The 20347-nt window shown below is 38.7% G+C and overlaps 1 protein-coding gene across 1 annotated transcript in view; it reads right to left on the minus strand.

Moving 5' to 3' along the window:
* Nucleotides 1–20347, minus strand: part of ZCCHC24 (zinc finger CCHC-type containing 24) — a 110032-nt gene that overhangs the window by 71797 nt on the left and 17888 nt on the right. The window lies entirely within an intron of this gene.

A 20347-nucleotide genomic window follows, 5' to 3' on the forward strand; every position in this document is an offset into this window, starting at 1 on the left:
CCAAAAGTATTTAGAAATAGTCCATGATTTGGCCAAAAGATGCTGTGATGCAGAGCTCTACACTGATACAGTACAAAGACAAAGCATTACTAGTGGATCTTGTAAGCAAGATGCCATGAGAAAACCAGTCTGTCACAGAAAACCTGGTATATTTTAGGAAGGTTTCCAACTTTTATTTTCCTTATTTATTTTGTATGAAGTAGTTGTTTCTTCCACTATTAATATTGGGTAATAAATAAGTCCAGAAAACTCACTTTCTAGTTTCCTCATCCCTGTGGGACTAGGGACCTTTGTGACTATGTAGAACAACCTAACAGAGTGAATGCAAGACAAGTGACCATACTATAAATTAGTAATAGTCTTGCTCCACTTCTAGACAAAAGAGGCCAGTGGCTGTAACATGTTAAAAAAAGAGAAAAGGGTTATTAGCCTTTGTTAGCTGACCAAAGCATTCCTCAGGTTACCCCCTATGTTCTTCGTTTCATCTAGTTCCCGAGAATTACAACTTTCCTCCAAAGAAGTAACAAATTAACATCTACCTTTGACTGCAAAATAGCAAACCATTGCCTTCCAGAATCTCTTCTTCTTTGGTTAACCATCCCCAAGTGCCTTAAGCACTCTGAACTAGCAGGGTTTGACTGAGGAATATTTTCCATAGACCCATCATAGTTATCTGCGAGCTGTGCTGAGTTTCTTTCCAGAAATACACCATTAACTAAAACTACAGGATCAGTACTAAAAGAAATTACTATTTGAACACTTTCTACCATCCTAAAGGATATAATAAATTCCTTAAAGGACAGGACTGCCACTATGCTGAACGTCACCGCATTTCAACGTGAGATGGGGAACTTTGGACAAAACCTCTCAGAAGGATGGGACAGCATTTATTTCACATTTCAGCTTGCAACAATGCCATATAAAAGCCAATGATACTATCAAAGGGCCAGGCACACATGAGTATGCTGTAAAAGTATTTAGACAGATTTAGTTGGCTGAGATTGATTAAATCACAAAAAATTGTCAGGCATCTTGCAAAACTCTTCTATTTTAATACATAAAGAAACACATACACGATACCTTGCAGACAGGTTTTGCAATACACACCTTTTAGGTTTCAAAGCCCTGCTTCTAATGACATGAATGGTACAGTTTATTACAGGCAAAGCTTTCTATATTGATCCTGCCACAGCACAAGGATTGAGTTAGAGTAATTTTGAGAGACTACACCCATAGGCATATCACACCCCATTTTGATCATAGGACATCTTTAGAAGAGCAGGTGGGGGACAGTGTTGATCCATTCTTGGCCCTTCTACTGAGGGTGTCAATAATGGTGTCACAGCCATTACAAGAGCCTTTATGTTACAGATGCTTGTCTACAAATAGATGGATTTATAGCACCCATATATATACCAAAGGCCATCGAGAAAGTGCCTGAATGCTAGTGAGCCTCTTTCAAACCCAAACAACTTTATAGCTCTTTCACATCCACTGTGATTTTCAATGTTGTGTTTTACTATTTTCTAGTAATGTAGGCATTCATAGGAGTTCATTTTTGGCTGCCACGTGACAGCAAAGGCAAGTTCCCTGTTAGATCAGTAAAGGAAGGCTGCATGCCTCTGTGAAGTTCCACACAGCTGGCAGGAAGCCCCTCTCTTGCTCTTTACATTTGATTTCCTTCTTGAGGAAGCTGAGTGAGCGTACTCTCTCCCCAAGCCCAGATTCCCTAAGCATTCCTGGTCCTGTCACAGCCAGCCACACACATATGTGTGTGTACATGTATGCACACAGTCTTTCTTTGTGTTGTCTGTTTTCTTAATGCAGTTTTTAACCACTTTGGCCTGTCAGCAGAAGTATGAACAGAGCTGGGCTGTGAGGCAGTGCATTTGGAGGTTAAAGCTGGATATCATGCAGCCACTGAAGTTTGTGTTTTCTTGAACCATGATAGATCCTGATCCTAGGGATCGGCATCATACAAGATTTATGGTGATTTGTGCTAAATAATCAATTATATATTCCTGGGAGTTATGTACCCTAAGGGAAGTGCATACTTTTTGCTGTTTCCAAGCAGCAAAAACTGTAATATGTAAATTAAGGCAGGTAATGAGGGTATGATCTTCCTTTATATTTTGTTTTCTTGTGACAATATTGGCATTATGCTAATTTAACAGAAATTATGGTTGGATTTGAGCTCCAGATTTGCCAGATTTTGTAAACTGCTTAGTTATGCAGAGTACCAAGAATGAAAAGGAGAAAACCAGAAGCTGGTGAAACTAATACTGGTATTTTTGCCTCCAGAGCTCTAGTTCCTTATTTCATGAGCCAGAGTTACAGGACAATTCATGAGGACAAAGTCTGAGAACAGGGCATGGAGGGACCTCTTCAATAACATAAGAGGACCAGTGGCTATTTTTAAACTCCACTGATTCACTGGTAATTCTGAAAGATTCAGCACTCTACTTCTGTTAACAGTAAATCAAATGAAGAACTGAGGGCACATTGTACACAGAGGATTGTTTGCCACAAGGAAGGCAGAGAGATGGTCCTTTAGAAAGGTGGCTGATAAAGCCATTTAGCACCAAAGTGAAAGTCATCAGTGCAGCTTTTCAAAGCACCCCTAGTAGGGAAGTACAACAGAACCCACTTCCAACTACTGCTCCACAGCAAGCTAGTGAGGTATTTCAGAGCAGGTTCATAGTTATTTTCTCCATGCAAGCAAGGGACTTACTTTTCACTCTTCTGGCTGTTGTCTTCCCTCCACTATCTTCCTGTTCATCCAGAAGCAGCACCTTGGCTCCTCCTTCCAGGAAGCACAAGGTCCATCAATTGCTCAGGTTTGTGTGGGGTTGCACTGCAGTAGGTGCTCCACACAAACAGAGCATGCATGCCCTAAGCAGTTTGATCTCAGGAAGAGAACTAGGAAAAAATTAAATTTTCCTTTTGGACTGGAGGAATTGAGCAGTAACAGAAAATCATACAAGAGGAAGATGTCTGTTGTACCCAACTTTGTATGACACATCCGGTAAATGAATTTGCAGTGTGGTAAAATGCAGGAGGTCAAGGTTTTCATGAGAAACAGAATTTTAAAGCTAATGAGAAGACTGCTGTTTTGTAACAATGTCCTTGTTATGAATGAACATTGTAACAATGTTCATTCTTTAGCAAGCATCCTCTGCATGGTGTTGCAAAGATTGTCATGCACAATTAAGGTGCAGTACAGAGAAATGGATTATCGTGTGCTTCAAGAGGTAACATACCCTATTCACTTTCCAGAAAGATGGAAGAAGCTCACCCAGGCTCCTGGGCAGAGGCACATGGATGCCTGTTCTTTTGTGTCACATAGAAAGGACGTGATCTTGTAATATGATATCCAAAAGATGAATGACTCTCTACAAGAGTTGATGGCAAAACACACTTTGACGCTGACTAACAATCTGGAGTGTTTAATAGTTTTAATTAAGTTTTTAATAAGTGTATTTTATCTTGAGACTGGTAGCTTTAGAGACACTCCAGATAATAATAATCCACAAGTGCATGCTGAAGTTCTCCACTGAAGATATTCCCTCACTGTTGATGATTACTGTAGTGAAGAGTGTTTTCTGAAAGACTGTGAGAACAGGAATTATGGCAAAATATATGAAAACCAAGACAATGTTTTTCCCATGGATTAAAGATTGACTCGAGTGAGAAGTAAGTAGAAGTTCCAAGACCAAAAGGGCACAAGAACGCAGCATTTATTCAAACTGATGTTTAAATGCAGCTGCATCTGTAGCCTGTAATAGCTTTGCTGTAGTCCTGCAGTCCATTAAGTTATTTATTTTCCCTCCAACTTTGGCAGAATGTTGGTGTGTTTGCTATGTGTTTAACTTCCCTTCCTTGGGTAGCCTTCTCCAGAGTGAAACAGTGTTAGTTAAAGGCAAAAAATTATAGGGACATAAATACTCTCATAAATGGCTCTAGCAGGAATCACCACCTTGATACAACTCTCTCACTAAAATGATATGCCAAAAACATGGATGTTCACTGTAAATGGTTCTTAATCTTTCCTGGTCCTTAGTTCCTGTATGTCTTGACTAGCTCAAGCCACAGCTCTGAAAATATGCAGTTGAAACAGAAATCATTGTTGGGTTGGTTTAATAGTGGGAGAGAAATTAGAACAGTGACAACAACTTATGCTGGCATTTAGAAACCATTAGTTTGAGTGATGATGTATATTTATGTGTGTAAAAGGTGTTTAGGATTGATTTGTATGCCTTAAAAATGAGTTACTGGTATTAAAGCAAGCCCACAAAGTGTGACTGAAAGTGTAAGAAGCAAATGGGGAGGGAGAAAAAATATTTCAGAGAAACTTCTGTACCTGAATAGCAAAATGAGTGGCATCACAAATTCAAACATCATAAAAGCCAGTGAAATAACTTTTCTCTAAAATTATCCAAATTGAAAAAAAAAAACCTTCAGAAAACAGTATTTGAGTTTATTTCTAAGGTTCTATTAGTTTGATAAAACAGAAGCTATGTTGTTTCAACTCTATTTTTTTAGTTTTGTGATTTTCATCAGAGCACAAAAACCCCATGATTTTTCATCAAATGTAACTTTGAAGTGCTGTTCTTCTAAAACCTTCTTTGCAGAGGATTTTTATTTATTAGTTTTTATAGATAAATCTTTATGATATACTTTACCTGCTTGTAATTATACAATATTCCTAAAGGGCAAAGGGCCATAAGCAGAATTTTACCAATATAAACAATTACATAAATATGGTTCAAACCCAAACAAATTCAAAAAAACAACTGTTCAAAATTAGAAAGGCTTTTACACTTCAGAAGAATACTAGAACAGCTTTGACTCTTACACATAATGATGACTTAGTAATTCAGTCTCACAGATTTACTATTTCCTGAATCATCCCCATAGCTGAATTGGTTGTAACAAGTGCTTTTCAGTGTCAAAAGCAGTTTAGGGGTGAGCTGAATCTGAAAATAAAAATTCATTATTTTTAACATGTGGATGCTGAAGCAACCCTTTTGTTTCAGTCTGATAATATTACATGGAGTTGCAGCTGAAAAGAGGAACATAGGTAATAAGGACTAATAAAGTCTGCAGAGTGCTTGGGATGTGGTAAATAACGAAGAGGTCAAGTAACTGATACAGTGATCTCAAACATTGGATAATGGCACACAGCCATGTTTTAGCACGGGCAAATGTAAAATCAAAGGGCTGCAACTTGTTACCGTTCTACTTCGAAGTTTCTTCTCAGTAGAGTGATTCAGAATCATCTAAATTTGAGTTTCCAGTATGACACTATGAAAAAAACTAACCTTTGTCTTCGTCACTGATGATCTTGTACGCTCCAGCACTGCTTTTTTTTTTTTTTTTGGTTTGGTTGTTTTTAATCAAGACTAGTCATTAAAAAGAACAAAAAAAAGCCTACTCTAGTTCTTGAGCAATTAGGTCAGCTGTGCAGAAACAAGCAGAAAGCCTACTCCTTCCAAGGATCTGAGTGGGTAGTAAAACGCTGGGAACAGAGCGTGCATCTGACACAGGCCAGCTCTGCAACTCTACCAGAACATCCGAGCCAAGGGGCTTGGTATCAGCTGAGATACAGGTCCTCAAACCCTGTATCTCTCCAGCCTTGGATCAGAAAGAAGCAGACAGGGTTCTAGTGAGGGGCATTGCACAGAATGGTAAATGTTAGTTTATGTGGAAATGCATGGAAAAGTACAAGGTACAGTAACAAGGTACAACAAGGAAGTTGTCTTGCCACTTCTGACAGACTCAAGATTCATATATCCATCCATTGTGCATTTTGAATTCTTTCCACCACATAAACACAACAGCTATATGGAGTCAGAATGCCAAGCCAGCTGAAATTCTCAGCTTACATTATTGCCTGGCTTTTCCTGTTTGTTACTGTGGACCAGACCATCCAACATTACAGACAAATGCATCCTGACAGACTTGAACAGAATCATGCTCATTTGTCTGAGTGCTGACCATGTGTTAGCTTGCTTGACTTGAGGTTTAAGGCCTAACATGCAAAACATTGCTGCAAATTCAGGACAGGTGGTGAGGTAAAACCCAATGGAGAAGAGGGAGTAAAGATTCTGAAAATTTTGTAATTATGTTTAAAATGGAGAATTAATAACAAACTAACTGCAACACAAAATCTGGTGCAAAGTACGTTGACAAAAATCCTAAAGTCAGTTCAGGGCTTTCTCAAGAACTTCAAGTTGCTTTTTCCTAGATCTAAATCTACAGATTTATATCTATGGTATAAGGTATGCTAAAAATACTCAGAGAAGAAACTGCTGTGTCCTAATTTGCAAGATGTGCTAAGCAGATAAACAACATCTTTTCTAAAGTGATTAATAAAATGAGAGTGATGATGAAATGGCAGCCACTGGAGATTAAAAGAGAAAATAATGGAAAAAAGGTTGAGTTTGGAAAAGTTAGACAAGGCTTGTGTCTGTGGGAACTGTATACAAGAAATAAGAGAGCTGTGCTTCTCGTTCCCCATTGCATTTGTTTTGGCGTGCTAAATATCCATTCTTTAGCCTTAACTCTCTGACACCAATGGAAGGCACCTTGGAAAGGAGACTGAATGGGTCAAAATATTGATCTTAGATACTCTGGAAAATAAATGAGGGATTTAACTTTAGCAGTTGGATAAGGAAAGGAATTGATTGGGAAAGAATCTCAAGAATGGAGGTGAGATAAAGAAAAAGTATGACAGGATGCAGAAAGTGGGGTCAGCAGGGTCACACCCTCTGTACGTGCTCCAATAATTCTTCTGGAGCAAGACAACAGCCTGTCTCTGAAGGCTGACCAGCCAAAGTTGCTTATATCTGTCTTTAGTTCCTACTGAAACAAGCAGGTCCTTTACACAGACAGGGATGGGAGTTAAAGTCCTTATTTAACTAATCTTAGGGTGATGCTGTACAATGCCCTCTCTGATTATTTTTCAACAGCTGGCAGTCTTCAGGCAACAGCTGTCCTCTCACTTCTCTCACTTCCCTGGCTCTTATCTCTACTAGCTTCTGCTTTTGGCCCTTATCAGACATCAAATGTATCAAGGGCTTGTAACAGAGAAGACTATGGGGCAAAAAGAAAAGACGTGATAAGAAATGTTTATGAAGAGTGATGCTTTCATAAGATACTGCTCCTACCCCTGAAAAAAAGAATGGCAAGGTCCAAGGGATTGCACTGAGGTGGTTTGCATCCTTCATGGAAAGGATCATTCAGCCTGCCCCCCTCAGACTGATTACAGCTCTGCCACTGGTCCCCACTGTGGTTTCTGTGCACAATCATCCTGTTGAATCTCTGTGTACAACTACCAGAGGAACTGGTTAAAACAACACCAGCTCTAATGCAAGGTCTGCACACTGCACCCAGCTCTTAACCATCCATCATCACAAGTTATGACCAGTGTGAACCGCAGTCCAGATAAGAGCAGCTCATGAATAATGAACAGCTTGATAACCTGGGCCAAATACATAGTAGTGAATGTGTACTTTGAAGTGCCTGTAGTTACAGAGGGGTTCCCTTCGTAGGAGGCACAAATCTTAATAGCTCTGTTCAGTCTGACAGCAGAGAGCTCTGGAGTCTGTGCAGATGCTCAACTACTACTAAGCAGCATCCATAAGTAACTGCCAGCTGATGGCTGGAAGATTTAACTCCATCGTAATAGGTCTAAACAGAGTTTTCCATGGAAAAGAGTGCAATACTGAAAGATGTGGCATTTAAAACCCCTAAATTTACGGAGCGCCATATTGCATCTCAACAACTGTGGTTACAGGACTTCTGCATCAGAAGTAGTCTGGCCCAGAGCAGAGTCAGAACTTGCACAGGTTTGCAAGCAGTGTGATCAGACAGACCTGGGAGAGGTGCAGCCACTGAGAGGAGGCCACATCTGTTGACCACTCTGTTTTCAGACATAAAGGAAAAGCAGCACTTTGTGACTTGGTTTAAGTCAAATATAGCCGAAATGAGGAAAGCTCACAATGCTTCACATGTGTCTATGGAAAGGCACCTCCAGAGTCCAAACAAACTCTGATGCATGCTAATGTTAATGGAAGTACAGAAGGCACCACTTTTATTTCAATTATTCACTTGTCTGAAAATTACAGGGCACATTCATTTGAATTAGTCACATAAAAAGCTTCAATAAAATTGATTTTTTCAAGTATTTACTCTAAAAATGAAACAAATTTCTTTTCCAACTGGCCATTCAGCCCAAGTCTTTTGGTAGAGGAATTTTTTCCCCTTCTTCTCAGGCCTAAGGTGTAATAAATTTCCAGGATTATAATACATTACAGTAATCAAAAAGAGTAGAGAAAGACAAAATGCAAAGCTTCAGCTGTGGGAAAGAATGGACTTCACTTGTCTAAACTTGAGGTTTACGGTCAGGGTTAGGGTTGAGAGAAGAAAACCTAAAGCTGCAGTCGTACTTGGGCTAGAAAGAGGCTGCCAAAGAAGCTGAGGACTATGAAAAACTTCTTCCCTGAGGACAAGTCTTGGCCTTCTAAAGGGCTTTGGGCAGCTTGTGTACAGCTCATCCCAGGACCAGGGTTAGGCTTAAGGTGAAGGTTGAAAGAGAGGAAGCCTTAAGTCACAGACATGAGATTCTGTGAATGATCCTCCAAAGTGAACTGGGGGCTGATGTTATAATTTTTCCTCCCAGGTTTACTGAGTCTCTGGAGAGCCAGAGACTCTGAAACAGCAAAGCCAAGGAATACAACAATTTAATAATTTACATCACAATACTTTTTTATGTCTGACTGAGAGCTTCTATTGGTGACATTCTGTGTAATTTTTCAGTAGTAGCACTGAATTTGGGATATACTAGGTCTGTTTATGGCTCAGAGTAACTGATAACATAATCATTCTAATTTCTTCTTACCTCTCCATCAAGAATCTTGACTTGCTACCAAACCACCCCCCTGCTGCCCTATGCGCTCTGAACACACACTGAAATCTAAAGTTTCAGACATTCTAGGAATCTTTCCTGATTCTTTTTTTTTCCATTCTCTGAGAAACCTGATCCACCAGAGGGGTGGGAGAGCTTATTGTTTTTTCGTCTGACATCTGGATTTCATTAGCAGACTCATGCATGCTGAATCAGGAATGGGAGCTCAGAAGAAAGCAGATGAGAGTTAAAATTACATTAACGCTAAAAAAATTGCCCCATTCTCTTCTCCAACTTTGCAAACAAACACAACATGTGAGTCATACTGTGAGCTTAGCATGAACAGTACAGTCATATTAGCTGTACCCACCAAGACTAGATATATGGTAGCTCAAGCAGCTGCAGAGAACACTGTATTATTTACTTATACATGTCAACAGGTAAAAAACCCCCAACATATAGTTTCCAATAGTTTCATGTAAATACCACTACTTTTCAGGTTTATAGTATCTCCTGTCTTCTATTTAAATAAATTCAGTGTAGTACGAAAGGAAATAATTTATCACAAACCAACCATAAAATTAGAGTTAAGACTTGCTGCTTGGGAGACTGCAGTAAATGATAGCAGCAAGAGAGACAACTCTTTTTAAAAGTTTAACAGCAGTGCTAGCAGTGGTCGAAAAGTCAGACTGTTATTAATAACCACAGCTTCCATTAGAGAAGAACAGCAGTAACTGTCTGTCAGTCCTGTATGTGGTGCTATGCTAACAACCTCTGGATGACCGATACTTGCTAAGGCTGATAGCTGCAGGCATACAGTATCCATCTTTACAACCTGCTTTATCCATCCTCCCCAGAGCAGAAGGACATCTGGCTCCCAGACCTCAAGTGCCATGCAATCCAGAGAGGGATCCCCATCTTATAAGGGCTCTAAGAAGATAAGGAGAAACAGAGTATCATTTTTGCCCGGGTCACATAGAGAAAGAAGGATTGACAGGAAGCTTTTGGTCATGTTTTAGAGTATCAGGTACACCTGGGATAAGGAACCTAAAAAAATTACAAAACAGTGAAAATCTGAGAGGGCAGCATGATTACAGATACTGGAGAAAAGCCGAACATGGAAGTCAGGCTTTCACACTCCCCTGCAAGTCACCTCAAGAAAACTTCATACAGCATTGAGACAGGCCTCTGTCCCCTCTTGACAGTTCTACCTACATATGTGATGCCCACGTGACATCACATAGGATCCAACTGTGTCATACCCTTAAACTAGCAGAAAGTTGATAGAAATTTTGGGTCACCTATGCAAAACTTACCAGCATGCTGTAAAATCGCATTATGGTTAGTTTTATACGTGTAACAGCACTCTGTGCCATCTCAGGATATACGGATATCACCTATCCCCTGTCACAAACTTCAGGATAGGAACGAGGCCCTGTATTTATATAAGTAACTATCTCAAGGAAATCTGAAAATTCCTGGGCTTGATTTTCCACTTTCTCATGTTTTGTGCAAACACTTTGAAAAGTGGCAAGCGCAGCACAAAAGCCATTGCAACTATGTTGGTGTTGGTTTGCCCTCATGTAAAGTGTGCAGAGAATCTGGTCTGGGGACACCTGACATTGCAGGAAGACTTTTTTCATGATTTTTTAGAAAAATTATGAGACAACAGTACAGTTTTGTCATTTAGCTCTACTCTATTAAACCTTCTTAACTAGGGTTTACAGCGATCTGTTTTCAATTGCAGAGCTCTAACTTGCTAAAGAAGATAGACAAAAATGAAGAAAGACATACAAAATGCGGATCTGGAATGTACTAATTCATTTTGGTTTTTAAAACTGTTTAAACCAAAGCCATTTTAATGATGAATCTCCTTTGATCCTCTAATAATGCCTTTTTGTTTGCCACTTATTGGAAAGGAGCCTTTTTCTTCCCCACTTTTTGCATTTCTAATTTCTTCAACTGTGTAATCATGAGTTTGGGAATAACAAAAGTGTTATATAAAATCATCTCAGAGGCTCACTCTGCTCTTCTGAAGGCTTCTGAGGGGCTCCTTTCCTCGCCCATGCAAGACCCACAGAGCAGTATTTGGGAGGGCTGAGTGTGCACTTGCCTGAGTGTTCTTGGCTGCCAGGTGGTGTGAGTAGGCTGGCTCAGGTGGAAGTATTGATTTGTCTGGGCTGTTGCAAAGTCTTAACTATAGCTGCACACCTGCAATGTGAGTTAAAATTAGAAATGGACATGAAACCAGTATTTCGTATGTGAAACCCTTGAACCTGAGAAATGTTCAGTGTTACTCTGAACTCATGTCCAAAATTATAGCTTGAGACTGCATCGAAGTCTAGTTGAAATGCGTTAGTTTGCAGAGTGAAAAAAGAATTGTTTACAGGGCTCAATAATACAGATCTCAGAAGGTGCTGCCTTACTTCCATGCATCTTTTCTGCACAGTCAGGGAATGAGTTAGAAACAAGGAGAAGCAAGTATCTTGTGGAAAAGCAGTTGCAAATCTGAGGATGAACTGATTATCAAGATTACATCATTTCCAAAATTTCTGCTGTTGCTGCTAAAATCTCCAAAAGTTTCAACCTGAGTGCCATATATGGGCTTTATTGCCTTAGCTAATAATCTGGCACTGACTGGGCTCTGAAATAAAAGGTTTATTCTTGTTTTCTCTAGGTACTATAAAAACGTTCTTGCCAAATGAAGGAAACTTGGAAGAAAATTGTCTTAAAATTTTTTTCTTAATTTTTTTTGGTCTTGAAAAACAAGCCTCTACAAATCTGGGAAATATCTCCTTAAATAACAACCTTCTATCAGTAACATGACAGATCATTTCTAGTGTAAAATATAAAATGTTAATGAATGCAGTTTACGTTAAGTTTATCCTGAGCTTGATGTCTATGTGGCTGACATCCATGTATCAGCACAGCACAGAGACTTGCATTCCTGACCCATGCAGTGCTGCCTTCCCTTCTGCTTCTCATCTAGCTTGCTCATCCAGCCTGAAGGATACATACAATCCTACAAGGCCTAGATGGCATTAGTTACCTCAGAAACTCCTTTCACATCTCATAGTAGACCTTTTTATAGCTGTGAAAGGAATCATATCAAAATACATAAGGCTTCTTTTACATTTATTGACAAGCCAGATACAGTAGAATACCACCAACACTTGTGCTATATCAGGGAAATGAAAGAGGGATTAATTTTCATTTAGTGTCTTAATTTCTTAAGGGAAGTGATATAACAGCAGGGAAAGGCAGGACTGACTGGTACATCTTGACAGCAGGAAAATGAGAGGGGCTCCCTAGGTTGGATTTGTGTCCTCACAATCTACAGACTGTCCCAGGACAATCAGAGAAGAAGGAGGGGCTAAGTTGCCACTGCTGTTGCCAGCAGAAACTGCTGATCTGCCTTTAGCCATTTGCTCTTGTTCTTCCCTGCTTTTGCTGTTTGCCAGCTTCCTCCTCTGTACGCTAAGCTAAAAGGAAAAGGGAGGGAGAGAAAAGGCGGTTCACGCCCCTGACAGTCACTTTCTCCTCAACAGCCAGAGTGTTTCCTATTTCCGTGACACCACCCCAGCCTCTGCTCAGACCTCGTAGGCCTTCTTTAATTGGGCACGAGGTTTATCGGAAAATGCATTTTCATTTTTGAGAAACAGGGAAATGAGGTTCTCTTAAAACTGGGAAGGAGAGTTGAAATATTGATACATTTGGCAGATGTGAACATTTTTGGAATTTCAAACCAGAAACCCCAAGATATAAATGTTCATTTTGGGTAAATGAAGTTTTCAAAACATTTCCAAACAAATTCTCCCAAAACAAATCCAAACCATTGCAAAGTGCAAAGCTTCCACTTCAGATTTTTGCTTCAACCACTTCTGCTTTTTCAGCTGAGCAGCTTGTTGAAGCAAATTTTCCTAGCAAAAAATCTTTTAGAAAAAAAAGTTATTTGATTGATTTTTTAAAATATAGATTAAATGATGCTACCTTTTTACAGGAAGTGTTTGTGTGTGGACATTTTGACAAGTGTTAGGTTTAGGAGGGTCTTTTGTTTTTGATGTTATAAAAAATGCCCGTTTGCTTCTACTTTTATGTTTTAGCAGTACTGTATTTTGTAAGAGTATTTTATTTAAAAGCACAGTGAGGAAGGATTGTGGTAGACATTGGAGCCAGGAGACACAGAGATGTTGAAGAGCAGTCATCTCTTACTTCAGAGCATAAAATGTAGTTAATTTTCATAAGTCACATTATCAATAAATTTGGAGGGGATATTGGGAGGTCACCAAGTCCAACCTCTGCTTAAAGCAGGACTGACACTGAAGTCAGGGCAGGTTTACTATGACTTTGTCCAGTCAGATCTTGAACGTTTCCAATCATGAATGGAAATTTCACAACCTGTATTTCACACTAAATCAAAATACTTTTATGAAGTGAGAAAACGTGATTCACTTAATCTTCCATTATTCACTTCTTATCAGTGCAAATGAGGAATTGATAAACTACTGTGGTTTGACCTGCTAGTTCTCTCTTTACCTTATCTATAAATCAGCTTGTGGAGGGCTGGAAACCAGACCTTACTTCCCCTCCCAAGAGGGATGTTCTCAGTACTAATTTCCAAGCTAAGCTCCTAATTATGGTTTATCAGGAGTTTTACAGCAAACTAAGCAAATGCCAAGCTCTTAGTAAATAAAGTTCAGAGTTAGACCAATGTATTAGCTGTGTGCAATCCAGTTAAAAGGCGTTTATAAAAGTCTCTCACTGACTTGCACAGGATTTGAGTCTGGTTTGTTGTGCGTGGTTTTTAAATATAAATTATGCACATTTAAGATAGTAAATTGTAATATTAGTTTGCAGATATGCAATAGCAGAAACATAAGGTTGTGAGATGTTTTGAGATGTTTCTCCTAACTTGTCCCTGGACAGGATCACCAGTGAAAATCCTGATGTATGTTTATCTACACTGTTCTGAAATCCCTCCAATGACCAAGAGCCTTCCCAGGCACTCTACTTTAATGCCTAACAGAAACTGCAGCCTAGCTGAAGTCCAGTACTGTACTCATTAGTTGTGCATATGGAAAATGAACTGTGCCCTCCATGTAAGGCTTTCTACATATTTGCAGATTACTGTGTCTTTTTGTAGGAACAAACAACACTGCTTCTTCATTCTTTCAACACAAGACATTTTCAGAGACCATAAACTAAAAATTTTCTCCTCTCCAGTCTACTCTGAATTTCTGTGCTCAACCTGGATCCAGATGAGGCTTTACCAGTGCTGAAACTTTATTATGTTTAAATGCCAGGTATCCTTATGATTTTACATTTAAACAGTATTCTTTCTTGATACCCACCTTGTTGTCATTTGACTTGAATTTATCTAGATAGAGAATATGCAAATGAGATTCAAAAGTGAAGGAAAGGCAGTTGGAAAACCTCAGTGAAATGAAATTGCAATCTGTGGCGGGTGATCCTCCAACACCTGTCACATAGTCCACTGGTAACTATCATGCAGGACCTGATAGTTATCACTCCAAGGTCACTGCAAAGACCAAGCAAACATTGCCCTATTACAGTATTTGCCTTTATCACCTCTGTTTACATTGCATTTCCCACAGGAAAAAAAATAGTTTGAACTTGTATCAGTATATAAAGACTGAGCTGCAGCAATAACAGCTTAGTGATGGGCCTGAAGGAGGAGTTTGGTTTTGGCTGGTCTTCCAGACTTTTGGGAATGTCATGTCGAGCAGTGTGCTAGACAGGAAAGGGGCACAGACACAGTTTATTAGATATTTCTGTTTTCTTTTTCACTATCTAACTGCTCTTGTTCTGGTATGTTATGGCTCAGTATCTTCTTTCCAAGCACTCAGTTTATCAAACAACTGGACATAAATGCCACATACTATAGACACAGTTTCAAAACTAGTATTTCAGGAACATGCTCTCAAAATAGGGCTGTTTGGATCCCCTCTACTCACATACAGCTGTCTGAGTTACTTGCCTGGTAAGTGGTTTAAATAATGATATGCACAGCTTATCCAAAATTTCCAAAACACTGCAGAATGGGTATTTTTTGATCTTTTAGACACTTAAGCAGCTTACATTTCCAGAGGTAGAATGGATGTGACCAAATTATAGCCCACTACACTTTTCTTACAATATTTCTGAAAGTCTTCATAATAAAAGTAGAAATTATCTGAGAAAATATATCCAGCTAACCTCAGAAACTCTGAAAAAAATTTAGCAGAGCTAAGTTCAAGTATATGAGAAAAAAAATCCAACAGTTGCAATAAATTCTCTAGTATATGTTATATCATGGAGTTGTCCAATTGGCTGCATGTGTGAAAAAAATAATTTAAAAAAAATCTCAGCCACATCCAAATCATCTAAAATAATTTTATGCAGGTTTTGAATGGAAAAATAGATATAAATGAAAGTAGCATGTTGTGTATGAACAGGACTTTTAAAAGCCTCAGATTGTTCCAGCATGTTGTAATGTGGAAGTTTAGTATGTGCATAGGTACATTACAGAACTACAGATTCTTACAGGGCTATATTTATGTGAAGAAATGTGCACCACACAAAATGGATTAATGTATCAAAATGTATTGCAAAGCTACAGAAACAAAAAACAATTACATAAAGCAGAGATTAACACCTTTTCCCTCCTTGTAATACAGGCTAATAGGTTCTCTCTCAGTACTGATCTTACATCAGTGCTACTGCACCAGGCATTGTTTTCTTTTATTATGTGTCCCACACCACACTAGATCAAATGCCAGCAAGTACACTCTGATTAAAAACTATAGTGAAACCTGAAAAAACTGAGCCCATACAGGGTATCAGATTCCTCTGAGGCTGGGGAGATTGACCCCTCATCCTGTAACTGAGTAAAAATACCAATATTTCACTCAGTTCAACAGAGAAAAGACATATTTATTTGGAGGCCATCACACAATATCCAAAAGACTACTGTAAAGTGTAGCAACTGTCCAAAACTATTATTTTCAGAGTGAATTTTAAGATTTTGCTAAGGTCTATGATCTCCTTTAATTCCAGAGCTCTGTGAAACATCATCTTTAAAAGGAAAACAAATTTCAAGAGATTTGTGTTTGTTTTGCTTCTTAAAAAATTAGTATCTCTAAGCTAAAACCCAGAAAGGTAGTATTTTTTTCATCTTTGTAAAGATGCCAGCTTGGTCCTCATTGCCATCTTAGTCAGCCTTTGGTACCTGGAGACATCACAGTTGTGAATTCCTTGAATGTTGTGGACCTTTGAGATCCTTGCACAACCATAAGGCACAAGACAAATTAGATTAATGTTTCAGGCATGAGAATCACTCCAGTCTTGCAGCCAAATAGCTGCTTGCTGAGCCAACTCTGCTGCCAAAGATCCACTATATCTGACCACAGGGAGGGAGAGCTTCAGGGCAGCATGATCTGGCAGACCAAGCTATGGACTGAGAAGAAAGGACTAAACTCAGCTTGACACTGATTTCTTCCACATCCTGCATGAAACCACAAAAGCAAATCTATGCAAACTCAAGCAGCCACACCAATTACCTACTGCTCCCACTGACTTGAATATGTGTTCTAAGGGCACTTTAGTTTTTCAAGATCTGCTTCAAAGATCACTCTTGGCAGTGGATGATTCCCAGTGTTGGCCACATTAATCTGGATCATGCCATGCATTTCAGTAACAGATTTAAAAATGCAGCGCAAAAAGAGACTAATATTGTTTCCCATTACACATACGTCTATGGTAGTGTCTGCACTTTTATGATCATGCATATACATTTTCCTCTGTAAGTATTATGTAAAATTGGGAAGCACACTGTATAACAGTTCTGTATCTCCCAGGCACTGGGCTAAATAGTTTCAGTGCACAGAAATTTGACTGCAGAACTATGGGTGATTTTTTTTTTTTTTTTTTGCCACTAAATCTCCATGATGTGAGAGTTCCTTGCCTGTGTAGAAATTTACAGGAATTGTTAGAAAGATTTTTTTCGAAGAGCTTGGCACTGGCACAGGTATTTGAATAGAGGACAGAGACACCAGTAAATGGAACTGGTGCTTTGAAGAAACATAACATAAGCAGTTTGGAAATTCTGAATACAGAGATGCTTTGCTAGAGCTCCAAGCTTGGACTTCTGTTGTTGCCTTTATTGCCCCAAATTAACAGGAATGACATAAGCAGTAAAGGAGGTCTAGGACCTGTGTCTACACATTTCCTTCCAACCGCAGATTTCTGAAAAGTGGCAAAGGTTCAATCACTCTGCAACATCTCAGAATCTGAACTAGGTGTTAATCATTCACAAATGCCCTTATATGCTGCATCTAACACCATATCCCATTATCCTGTATGCCCTGTTATCCTATACTTTCTGCAAAAAACATGTATGATAGGTCTGAGTTTAGGTTGATGACATCATGGAAGAGTGGTCATGTCAATATATGATGTACAGGAGCGAGATCACTTTTGTAAAGGCCACGCATAGTACAAAGGAACTCACTGTTTTATAGCATTTAAAAATATAGACTACAGTGATAATGAGTGAAAAGTGACAATGCAACTTTTTTTAAAAGGTCTTCTCTGAGTTTCCACACCTGCTACATAAATAAATGTCATAAAGAATCATACATTAAACTATTACTGGCCCAGAACTCATCATTTTTGGTCCCGGTAAGGCGAAAAAGCTCCTGTGGTTATCATACATATGTAAGATGTAGGTTGGCACCGCACCTTTGAGCACACAAGTACACAAAGCTTTGACAAATCTATCTATATCTATATATATTTATAGATCATGCAATCAACTACTAGCCAGCTACATAGTAAAAGTACTCTCATTCCTCACCTTCCTTGCTACTTAAAGCAAAATATTTTATTTTTTTACGGCACAGTCAATGATAATGTAAGACCATCACTATATTAAGGACAGTGCTTTTAACCTTTATTCTCTACACATTTTTCAGTTCATTCAAGTCAATGAGAATTCTTTATGTGAAAGAACATCAGAGTGCTATGAGTAGGATGGTATTGTCTGAGCCACTGAAACTCACAAACATAGCTGTGCTATAAAGCTGACGCTAAAGGGAACTGCTCTGTTTTTTATAGACATAACAATTGCAACAAACAGTTTTTTTCAAATATAGGCAAATTATGAACTGCAGTTCTAACGTTGCTCATATTTTTGGTAGTTTCTTTAACAGAAAAAACTCACTTTCTATCACTATAGGTGACATAAAATACAAGGTAAAATAATAGAAGTTTGCTAAATCCCTTTTCAATTTCCAGCAGATAATTTTGGACACAAAATGGGACAAACTGCAGATACCTGAGGTACTCAAATACTAAAGCTGGCAATTTTTGTTTATAGTTACTTAACCTCCTGGAATATGATCACCACTTAAGATATAAATCTAGACCGATACATGTATTTTCATCAACGTTTACAACAACAGAAAAAGAAGACATCTTTTCAGTGTTTATATCCTCACTTAATTCTGCTTGTTATAAAGTCCTAAACTTGTTACACAATTTCTTTGCTATGCAGGAAAAACTCCATAAAACCCCCCTTCAAAATGTGTTTCCTATTAGGCAGTTACATAAAAATACCCTATGATTTACTGATATGCATTTTGTCTAGATCAGATTAGTTTATCTCTTTTCTCTATCCAGGTTTAAGTACTTTAAAAATGCACAGCTACAGCCCTTTATTGGTAGGATTTGCAAAACAAATTTCATTTTTGACAGCCCTAGCAAAACTAAGCATCAAAATATAAGCTATTAGGTAGTGCACGTAATGTTCACATTAAGAAATCAGTTTCAAAAGCAGTGGTAACAAATAAGGGTTTTTATGACTGATCCTGCAATCAGTGGTCCCTTCCTGAGCACGTTTTCAACATAACTTGTGCAAACAGCGTCCATCCTCTTTAGATCTGTCCTCAAATTTAGAAGGAAATGTGTAAATTTCTGTAAATGCTTAACTCTGCTTTTTTTCAAGAAAGTACTTACATGCTGATTAAACTATAAAGCAATTGCTTACGTTGGAAGAAATCTCCAACAGAGCAGAACCAATGTCATATCACCTGTTCCTTAACTAACATCAACTTTAATCTGTAGAAATAGGTATGTGGACACACAGCAAAAGGCACTGACGAGACCTGTTCTGGGATACCACCCATATGTCCATGTAGTCACACATGTGCAAGGAGATGAAAAGCACAAGAGAACATCCATGAGAAGGACAGAGAGAGCCCGTACACTTTTTGTGAGGAGACTGAGAAAACCTGGCTCAGTTAGTCCTACAGAATGAATGCTGAGAGAGGATATGATTGCAGTCTATTAATACACCCTGAGATAAACACCGGGGAGGGATAAGAACTATTTCAGTGGAGGACAATGTTGGCAGGAGAACAAATGACTATAAGGTGGCCATGAGTTACACTCATCCTAGAAATTGGAAGATTTCTAGTTAGGAGAGAACTGAGATTCTAGAGCAGCTTCTCACATCAGCAGTAGCAAGGGCAAGATACTGAAATGCTTCCCAACCAGAACTTGATCAGTTTTGGAAAGGGGCTATATGATATGGCTGCCTGTAACTGTAGGAGATCGCATGCGGTGAGTGAGCAGATGCCTCCCTGTCCTGTGTTCCTTCAGTCATTCCTCCCTACCTCATAGGACAGCCACAGAGTACGCCCAGTAGAGTGTCTTTCCATTTCCTGGTTCACAGAGAAATTGAAGACATTACTAGTTAAATCTTTTTAAAAAAATACATAGGATGTGCAGTTTAAGTGAGTTACTCTTCCTACACAATCCTTAATTTGTTTATATCTCCTGGCTTTCTATGTGTGTCTTCAATTTTCACTAAACTTCTTTAATCCCTAGTGCCTCAAACCATAAAAATGCCTATGAAATAAACAATACATTACTGCTCCAACACTGACACTTTCACTTGGGACCATCTGTGTGAGCTGCAGCTTGCACGTCCTGATTGTCAAGAGACCCGTTGCATTCATCTGGTTTCTCACACTGCACAGCAAAGCACAGTCATCCAACCCCAGATTAGCAGTGTTTCACTCCACCACAAAGTTAGTAGTTCTAGTTTTAGTCCCCTTGTTAAGCAGTGTATGCTATTACATGGCCCTATCTTTACTTTGTTCTGTAACACGCTAAATTAACTACATTAAACGCAGAAGTACACAAACCAGAATACTTTTGATCTTCAGCAAAGAAAATTTCACAGTTGTTTCCTAATGAAAATTCTTATTCAATATATATTGAAATAATAAGTAAAACTATTTTCAAGTGCCACAGCTAAGATTGCAAATGTACTTTCATTCCATAGCTTTCATTAGGATTAAATACAGCTAAAGTAATAAAGTTAGTCTATTCATAACAGCAAGAAGAATTCACTCAGTTAAAGCTCATCTGACGTTA

This window comes from Myiozetetes cayanensis, unplaced genomic scaffold (assembly GCF_022539395.1).
Source record: "Myiozetetes cayanensis isolate MyiCay16 unplaced genomic scaffold, myiCay2020 scf10, whole genome shotgun sequence".
Classification (NCBI taxonomy): domain Eukaryota; kingdom Metazoa; phylum Chordata; class Aves; order Passeriformes; family Tyrannidae; genus Myiozetetes; species Myiozetetes cayanensis.